Raw genomic sequence first — 10,532 nt, forward strand, 5'->3', positions numbered from 1 at the left:
TGTAGAGCTTATACTTTGTCTGCTCAGTGATATTAAGCCTTTTGACCGTTTTAAGTCAATACTTGGCCATATTTGCTTGTTTGCTAGGCAGGTGGTACTCTGTGACCATCTAGAATTTGTTGTTTCTAGAGCATATTGCTTAAAAAGATATTTGCAAGTAGCAAGTGGTGTTCCTATGTTATGTTTTTGTCTAACATGAGGCAGAAGTGTTCCGTTTTTGGCGAGCTGATCGGCTTTGCAATTTCCAAGAATGTCTCTGTGGCCCGGTACCCAAATGAAGTGAATGTTGAACTGTTCCGTCATCTCATTCAAAGATGATCGACAATCGTGGACTGTTTGAGAGTTTGTGGAGACAGACGCGAGAGATTTAAGAGCAGCTTGGCTGTCTGAGAAGATTCGTATATCCTTACGAGATATAACGTTTTCTTTGAGCCAGGATAGTGCTTCTTCAATCGCCATTACTTCGGCCTGGAATACACTGCATTGATGGGGAAGTCTATAGGATAGACTGTGATTCAGTTGTTCTGCAAAGATACCACTTCCAACTCCGTGATCGGTCTTTGAACCGTCAGTATAGAAGTGTACCGCATCGTCTTCCAGGGGTCTCTCTTCTTCCCAGGAGGATCTTGAAGGGATGGACACATGGACGCTTTTGCCGAATACCATTTTTGGGGTGGTATAGTCTAAGCGATCTGGGATAGATCTGAAATTGTCTAGAATAGTAGTATGTCCAGTATTGTTACTCGTCCATTGAGAGGTGGCTCTAAGCCTTACACATGAGTTGGCGACCACCTTTTTGGAGAAGATGTCAAGTAATGTTAGGTTTAAAGCACTTCAAGTGCTGCGGTTGGTGTTGAGCGATGTGCTCCTGTGATGCACATACCTACTGACCGCTGGACTTTGATGAGCTTATTTATATTTACCATCTTGTCCAGTGCAGTCCAGTGCAGTCCACCATACGACAGCTCCATAAATGAGTATCGGTCTGATTACCGAAGTGTATAGACAGTGGGTTATTTTTGGGGAGAAGCCCCATGAGGTTGTGGTGGGTTGACGTCCAATCCACATTGATTAGCCCATTTAGTTAGCCTGTTTAGGGCATTTTGTAGGAGTTCCGAGAGAACTTGGGAATGCTTCCCAGATACGGATATGGTCAGCATAGGCAATCACCTTGAAACCCTGTAAGTAGTTCGTTAACTACCATGTTATATAAAAGAGGCGAAAGGACTCCACCTTGTAGAGTGCCTCAATTCACCGATCTGGTGGTAGTAAAACTTCTCATGTTAGAAATTATTGTCCTGCTTTTGAGCATGAGACTTATAATATCTATGAGTGATTTCTCTTATTTCAGCTTATCCATTGCTGTTGTGATCGCCTGGTAACTGACGTTGTTGAAAGCTCCTTCAATATCTAGGAATGCTATTAAGTTATATTCTTTGTATTCTAGGGAATGTTCAATAATACGTACCAGCGAGTGAAATGCTGATTCTATTGATTTTCCTAAGAGTAAGCATGTTGAGCTGTGGAAATGAGGCATGGTTTTAAATTATGTCTGATGTAAATTTCAATCAATCTTTCCAAGGTTTTAAGAAGGAAGAATGATAGGCTGATTGGTCGTAGATCTTTAGGGTTAACGTGTGAGGGTTTCCCTGCTTTAGGAATGAAGACTACTTTTGCCATTCTCCAGGCTTTGGGAATATATCTCAACCTTAAACAGCTTGTCAGAATGATTTCCAATGGTGAAATGATCATGTCTGAGCATTTTTGTAGTTCGGCCGGAATGATCCATCTGGTCCTGGAGATTTATATGCATCAAAGCTGGCCCATTGCAGTTTTTCCCGCGTTATTAGATTAACTAAATCGCTTGTAGAAGCTAGAGACTCTGATGTTAAGTCGTTGAGTATGTTGAGCTTCCTAGAAAGTGGGTGTCTAATAACAGATTAAGAGATTAGTCATCTGTGATAGTCTACGTGCCTGCTTCTGTCTTTAAAGCACTGGGTATTGTTGGACTTTTTGAGAGAATTTTCCTGAGTCCTGAGGCTTCTGAAGTATTTTCTATTTGACCACAAAAGTTTCTCCAAGAAGAACTCTTAATCTTCCTTAATTCTTTTTTATTTTGCTTTAGAGCTTGTTTGTATAAGTCCCAGTCAGAAGGAGATCTAGTTTACTTAGATCTGTTGAAGAGTTTGCGACAGCTCTTTCTGAATGGTTCTAATTCTTTACGCCACCAATGAGGTTTCTTTTTACCCTTTAAAATGGTTACAGGGCATGAAGATCTCATTGATCCATTTAAGGCTTCGGTGAGATGATTTACAGAAAGGTCTAGTTCATCTTTACTGGAGGAGCTTTTAAGAAGGTTGTGATCAAGCAGTTGTGCTAGTACCTCCCTATATCGCTCCCAGTTTGTATTCCGGTGATTTTGAAAGCCCGTAGATGTTTTTGCCACATCTTTGAGCTCAAACTGAATGTATTTTTGTAATGGAAAACTTAGGCTTTAAAAATTATCTTCAGTGTTGATTGACTTTTTTTGGGTATAGAGTTTAAAACCTTCTTTATGGCAAGGGCAAAGTGCAGATATTAAAAAAAAGAAGTGTCTGAAAAGGTGTACTACGCATTTGTATTAACTAAATTTCTGAATAGCGACAGGCAGAACATGTTATAGCAATCTTCGTTCACGAAGTACGGCAAAAGAAGGAACATCGAAAGGTTTTAGACAGTCCGACTGAAGTTCGGTTTGAGGGTTACTGTGTAATTCAATTGACAAAGAGACGTTTCGGTGATGTTTACGGGGACTTTTATAATCGATGTTAATGTAACCAATAATTTTTTTTTTAATTTAAAATCACTCAAAATATTAATACAACTTTTAAAATGTTTACGTTTAAATACAGTGTGAGTTTATGGAAAATAGGGATATAAGAATTAAAATGAAAAACAGAGTTCGGGAGTTCCCACATTCTCGATGTGTTTTAAAAAACGTATATTTGACAGTTTGTCCGAAATAAAGCTAAAGCTAAGCTGATGATCATTCCTGTAATTGTGAGTATTAAGGCTGAATTGGTTGAGGTGGAGTTGGTGGGTTGTGGAATGCAACTAGATAATGTCACAGAACATTGTTTTTAAAAATATCGGTAAAACAACAAAAGCCATGAAGCTTAGCTGCGCGGTGGTGTTCGAGTGATGTACATTTGTTTCCTTTTCATTTTGAAAGCTTTGTTTTGGATTCTATCCAAAGTCTTAAGCTTGTTTTAGGGGCACCTGCCTACATATGAGAGTTATATTCAAGTTTTGGGCAGATATAGGCTTTGTAAATGATATTTCATAGCAAAGTCTTAATAGTTTGATTGCAATTTAAAAAGAGATGACTAGAATAAAGTTCCCCATTCGAGAATGCTTGCTCTTCTACTAAAAATCACTTGTGGAGCAGATTTTTTCTCCCGTCAGTATACTCGTAGTTGACCCGATCTGTTGAAGATATTGCTTTCTGTACTAAAGTCTGACCTACGCACTATCTGCCACTAGACGATACTGAAGAAGTCACTTGATAACTAATCTCTTCAAGATTGGCCTGGCAAGCACTAGGACCTAGTGACTTACAAATCTCAACTATTCCTCTATGCGAGTAATGTTGTTGCTGATGGATGGTACCTACGGTTTAAGCCGACTCCCAACGGCTTATTTGAGAAACCACTTTTCATGACAAGAATTACTCTTGGAAGATTTGTCAATTCCTAGCAAGAGGCAGTACCCCTAAAACAAACTTTAGATGGTACAGGCAGGGTTTGAATCCAAGACCTTTCGCATGAAAGTCCATAGTACTAACCTTCACGCCGCGGGTACTGCGTCTCTGTTTAAGATTAGAAGAGCTATTTTCCTATTGCACCGGGTATTTTTAATATCACACGATTTTTTCGGGATCGTCCTATTATAAAGGGTTTTTCAAAAATATGATTTATAATGTAAAATAAAACACCTATATTAAAAAGCGAGCTTTAAAATTTTAATGTAATAAACGGTGATTTTTTAAGAGCGTGAGAACTTTTTTAAAAAAAAAAACGCATACAATTTGCAAAATCTCATCGATTCTTTATTTGAAACGTTAGATTGGTGCATGACATTTACTTTTTGAAGATAATTTCATTTAAATGTTGACCGCGGCTGCGTCTTAGGTGGTCCATTCGGAAAGTCCAATTTTGGGTAACTTTTTCGAGCATTTCGGCCGGAATAGCCCGAACTTCTTCCGAAATGTTGTCTTCCAAAGCTGGAATAATTGCTGGCTTATTTGTGTAGACTTTAGACTTGACGTAGCCCCACAAAAAATAGTCTAAAGGCGTCAAATCGCATGATCTTGGTGGCCAACTTACCGGTCCATTCCTTGAGATGAATTGTTCTCCGAAGTTTTCCCTCAAAATGGCCATAGAATCGCGAGCTGTTTGGCATGTAGCGCCATCTTGTTGAAACCACATGTCAACCAAGTTCAGTTCTTCCATTTTTGGCAACAAAAAGTTTGTTAGCATTGAACGATAGCGATCGCCATTCACCGTAACGTTGCGTCCAACAGCATCTTTGAAAAAATACGGTCCAATGATTCCACCAGCGTACAAACCACACCAAACAGTGCATTTTTCGGGATGCATGGGCAGTTCTTGAACGGCTTCTGGTTGCTCTTCACTCCAAATGCGGCAATTTTGCTTATTTACGTAGCCATTCAACCAGAAATGAGCCTCATTGCTGAACAAAATTTGTCGATAAAAAAGCGGATTTTCTGCCAACTTTTCTAGGGCCCATTCACTGAAAATTCGACGTTGTGGCAGATCGTTCGGCTTCAGTCCTTGCACGAGCTGTATTTTATACGGTTTTACACCAAGATCTTTGCTTAAAATCTTCCATGTGGTCGAATAACACAAACCCAATTGCTGCGAACGGCGACGAATCGACATTTCACGGTCTTCAGCAACACTCTCAGAAACAGACGCAATATTCTCTTCTGTACGCACTGTACGCATTCGTGTGGTTGGTTTAATGTCCAATAAAGTAAACTGAGTGCGAAACTTGGTCACAATCGCATTAATTGTTTGCTCACTTGGTCGATTATGTAGACCATAAATCGGACGTAAACCGCGAAACACATTTCGAACCGAACACTGATTTTGGTAATAAAATTCGATGATTTGCAAGCGTTGCTCGTTAGTAAGTCTATTCATGATGAAATGTCAAAGCATACTGAGCATCTTTCTCCTTGACACCATGTATGAAATCCCGCGTGATCTGTCAAATACTAATGCATGAAAATCCTAACTTCAAAAAAATCACCCTTTATATAATGTAGGAGGTTTTAACTGTGGGCTACCCATTAGAAAATAGCCACTGGTATCTCGCGATTAATAGATAAGATTTATTTTGGCATCCGAAGCGCTAATCGCACCTGGTTAATTACTGGCTTTCCATCTAGAGCACAGAGCATTTGGCTTGCTCCGTGTGTTGTGTTATTGAGGCTTCATCCAGACGAGCTATTTGGTGATCTATAGTTATCATTCAGGAGGCAAGATTACTGTAATTAAGGTCAACATCCACCTGTTCGGCTAGTTCTATCCCATCTTTAAACCACCCACTTCTGGATTGGATTGCTTGAAGAACTTTTTTTTTCGCCTTAACAAGCTTGTCAGTAAGATGTTTTTCCATGCTCAAGTTCTTAGTAAAGCAGACTCCTAGATATTTGTATTCTTTCACCAACTTTACTCTTTCCCCATTATATACCACCGCCATTCTTAAAAACCTTCACCTTGGATTTATTTAAATTTACCACTAGGTTCCACCTTTTACAATATTCAACTAGCTTGCTTATCATTAGCTGAAGGGACTGTGGAGTACAAGCGAGCAGAACAATGTCGTCAGCGAAAAGAAGAGCTTTAATGTAAACGCCTGCGTAGTCGATTCCTGCTGGTAATGCTTCGATTATATCGTAAATGAAGAGTGTAAACAAGCTTGGACTGTGTGCACAGACCTGTCTAACTCCTGATTTCGTTTGAACCATTCTGATAAGCATTGACTATTCCACACTGATGCTTTGGTAGTCTTGTATAAATTTTGCAATACTGTACCGAACTAAAGCGACATTCCTATCTGGAAAAGCTTGTAAAACAGGGTATTGCGATCCACGGTGCCGAAAGCGGCTTTGAAATCAACGAAAAATGCAAAAAGTTTCTTATTTCTTGATAGAAACGAGTCAGCAATCGAGCGGAGCACAAAAATGTGATCGACGGTGGAGTATCCCGATCTGAAGCCAGCTTGGAACTCACTAAGCAGATTATTAGAATGTATCCATTTGTATTCATTTAAACGACTGAGCAGAATCGATGTAAATATCTTATATGACGAGTTCAAAAACGAGATTCCTCTGTAGTTTTCAGGATCTTCAGTGCTTCCCCTCTTGTGGATTGGGAAAATCAAGGCATGGCTTAACTGATTTGGGATGGTTCCTTCCTTAAAGATTTGCTTGAACACTGCTGTTATAAATACAACAAGAGTATCTGTACCATATCTGTAGAATTCTGCGGGTATACCATCAGAGCCCGCAGCTTTGGTTGTTTATCGATATAATCACTTCTTCCTTTGAAGTTTGGGTTTGAGTTTAGGTTTGAATGTACTAATCTTGGGAACTATTGATCCGATTTTACAATTTTTTCAGTTTTATTAAGCCAGTTTAAGCTTAAACATAAGGCTTCAAACAAAATTACGCTAAAACTGCGTGCGCTGCAGAAACTGTTAAAGTTTTGCTAGAACATTGCGGGAACATTGTTCCCCTTTAAAAGATTGAACAAAAGTTGCGACAGTCTTTTTAAATTAGCTTACTAACCAAATTTTTTCCAACATAAAGCATGCGAGTAAGGACGACAGGAGCGGATTTATGGAATTGTAAGCGGCGCACTAACCTACTAGAATTGTCCGAGTTTCTTTTCGATAGTAATCACAGATTTCGTTGCCTATCTCAAGCAGCAAACCAGAGTCAGAGAATAATTAGCCAGCCTAAGTCTCGTCCGTCGGACACTTAGAAGAAGTTGACAGCGGAATAAACCGGGGGAAAGAAAAGTGCGTGTTGGGATCCAAAAATGCGATACTCGAGATACTATCTTTTTTCGGGAATTCTTTTCTTGTTTACGCTAGAAAATTGTACCCAAATAAGTTAGAGGTGGAAGAAAAATTTTTGTTGAAATATCAGGTCAGGTTCGGGGTGATAGAGGAGACAAACTCCGTTACACGTTACTATGGTGCGATAGCGGTTACCGCATACAGAAAAATTCTAGTTTGCTTTATTTTTGAAGAAATATAGAACAATAATTCTAAGAGCCTGCATCAGCCTCACCATACCGTTGTTTTAAGTGAATGAAATTAAAGCTCTTATTCTTCGGATTGCTCATCAGTCAAAGCGCGTAAATTTAGTGTTTTTTTGTACTACTTCCATTGAGCTAGAAATTTGCTTCATTAGATTAACTTAGTTTCACGATCGGACACGGGAGTTTCGCTAAGATTTTTGATGGCACATTAAAAAAATTTTGACGAAATTTCTTCCGAAAGTTAAATTTTCTACGTTTTTATAGAATACGGCATGTTGTTGAAAACGACGATGAATAAATTCGTCAGTAACATTTATAATTGTAAGCGTAAGCGGGGTATCAAATTAACAAATATTATTGACAAAGTGGTTTTAGTATATTGATTATCAGCAACGTAAGTAAAACACTGTTGTGAATTTTTTTCACCGGAGTACCGACCCGACGACGGACGGAATATAATTCCGATTATTTTTAAACAATATACGCGAATTAAATCAATTGTTTTTTTTTTTTATTTTAAATTATTTAAAACTAAACAAATCGGAGTTGTACACCGCCGATGTTCCGCGAGAGTTATTATGACATTTTATGAGAAAAGTCAGTCGGTATGTCAAGCAGGTGAAAGAATTCACCACAGGTAGCAATAAAAGTATTGAAAGCACGGTAGCTCAGCTTAAGGGGGCGGGGGGGGGGGGTTTCGATGAGGAAAACCTGGGCCGTAGCCGGGGTTAGCAACCAGGATATTTTATAACAACGAAATTACAAATAGAGATTTTGAGATTGACAGAAGGTCAGATCTCGGTAAAAAAAAGGTATGACGAATATCAATGAAAATTATTAATTATTAAACAAATTAAAAAAAAGAAACACAACCAAAAAAATCACTCCAAGAAAATTTTCGACAAAAGACAACAAAATCAAACGGTTAACCACTTCCCGTAGTACCGGAAAAACAGATATTTGACGCGAAGGTCAGAAGGACACCAGAAGAAAATCAAAATTCTAAGACACAAATGAAAACACTATACTTAGCTTCTTTGTTTGACTTTCTCCAACAGCGTAGTCCTTCCTCAACAAATTTCCTCACAGCAGAACAAAATCTTCAATTAACTAAAACTTAAAAAAAAACTATCGTAAAAAAATGTCCTTTTTTTTCAAAAACTTTGGTTCACACGATTTTCCTTAATCTTCGCTTTCGGGCGTAATCCAAAAAAAGTGGCCATCATCATAGCAAGCTTGACCCTTCCGGCTACTTGCCATCAGGCAATCCTCTGGGATCTTTTGCGTGGTGATCGATCTGTCTTGGTCCCGCAACTTCCTCCATCCATAAGATTGGGGTGTGCGACCGAAAAGCCAGGTATCTTTCATCGCACGCGATCTCTTTAAAGAGGTGATGCGATTACCCCGTAGTTCTGTGAGTGAGTTCAGGGGCCCTACTATGTAACTCGATTCTACTTTTGATTCTATTACAAAATCATTTGCGATTCTACTTTTAAGTGGCACTACCTATGAAAGTAGAATCGAATGCCAGTAATGCCAAGGAATTGCTAGAAAAATTGCGATTTTCGAACGAGGCTCGAATTTATTTGACATTACATGAACAAAAATAAAAAGAGAAAATCTAATAACTCAAAGCGCGAAATTTATTCCAACATAGTTTTTTATTTGTTAATTAAATATGGATAGTGTAGGAATTTGGTTTGATGAGGAGTCAAATGAAAATGAGGAAAGAGTTCAACAAATACAAAGGAGATGGATACGAGATAATTCCAATATATTGGAGCTCAGCGACAAGAGGTTGTGCCATTGAAGTTATTTCAAAAGTTTTTTTTAAATACATTTTGTTATGTTTACTTACAGCTTTGTTCAAAATTACCGCCTGTCTAAGGATGCATTTACATTCATATTAAATAGCATTTCCACAGAACTAAATATTTCCAGAAGACAAACTTCTGTGCCGAATATAATCAAATTATCGGCAACATTGAAATTTTTGGCGACAGGCGGATATCAAAACCAAATCGGTGGAGATAGATTTGCGGCACTAGCACAACAAACAATGTCGAAAATAATGAGTGAAGTTTTATCTGTTATAGAAAAGGTTGTTTGTCCGAAGTTTATAAACTTTAATATGACAGAGGAGGAAAAAAGAAAATCGAAGCGGTACTTTTGGGATAAGTCGCGAATACCCGGTGTGATCGGTGTTGTCGATGGAACCCACATCCAGATCATTAGATCACATCTGGGGACTAAGTGCTGAAAGGGCTTTCCTCAAAAGAAACTTTCAAAAAGGTGATCGGTCGTCATGGATCTTAGGTATGTCTTAAATTTACTGAAAAAAAAAATTAATAAAATACTACTAAAAATTGTATTTTAAGGAGACTCAGGGTATCCTTTGGAGCCTTGGATTTTGACACCATACAGAATAGCAAGCGAAGGATCTGCCGAATCAAAATTTAATGAAAAATTTTCGATTTCAAGGTCAATTATTGAGCGCGTTTTTGGTGTTTTAAAAGCAAGGTTCAGATGTCTTTTGGCGGCAAGAGAACTTCACTATACACCGGAGAAGGTCACTCAGATTATGAATGTTTGTTGCGCTCTTCATAACATCTGTTTAAAATATAAAGTTGAGTTACCTGATTCAAATCAAGATCTGGTTTTGGAAGATGTTAGTGATCATTTCAGCTCAGATCAACATTATGTAGAAAACGAAGAATATATCAATATAGCAAAAAGGATTCGAAATAATATAAGAAACGATTTATTTAATTCATAAATATTTTACTTTTATTAAATCAATCAACTTAAAAATAAGTAAACATCAATTCACTATTTCAACAAAAACAAACATAAATAAGGAATTTCACTTTAAAAGATATCACAAAAATAAATAAAATACTTCATTTTCAAAAAAAAAAAAACTTGTTTTTGTTACTATAAAAAGTCTACAAGTTAACAGTCTTCAATGTTAAAAGTTTGCTGTTGCTTAAGTTTTAATATTTCTTTTTTTAGTTCTAACTTCAATACCAAATTTTTGTTTTTTTCTATTGCACACAATTTTTTGAACTCAAACTTTTCTTTTGCAAATTTTTGTTTATCTTTTTTTAGTGTGTACTTTTTTCATTAAGTTCAAAGTTTCTTTTCTTATATTTCACAATACTTTTTAAGTTATCATTAACTTCCCTCATAGCCATAAAC

The 10,532-nt window shown here is 37.6% G+C and overlaps 1 pseudogene; it reads left to right on the plus strand.

The window, feature by feature from the left end:
* The first annotated feature begins 8,810 nt into the window (after positions 1–8,810).
* LOC129941544 (putative nuclease HARBI1) lies at positions 8,811–10,200 on the plus strand (annotated as a pseudogene).
* Positions 10,201–10,532: the final 332 nt, after the last annotated feature.

This window comes from Eupeodes corollae, chromosome 1 (genome assembly GCF_945859685.1).
Source record: "Eupeodes corollae chromosome 1, idEupCoro1.1, whole genome shotgun sequence".
NCBI lineage: Eukaryota > Metazoa > Arthropoda > Insecta > Diptera > Syrphidae > Eupeodes > Eupeodes corollae.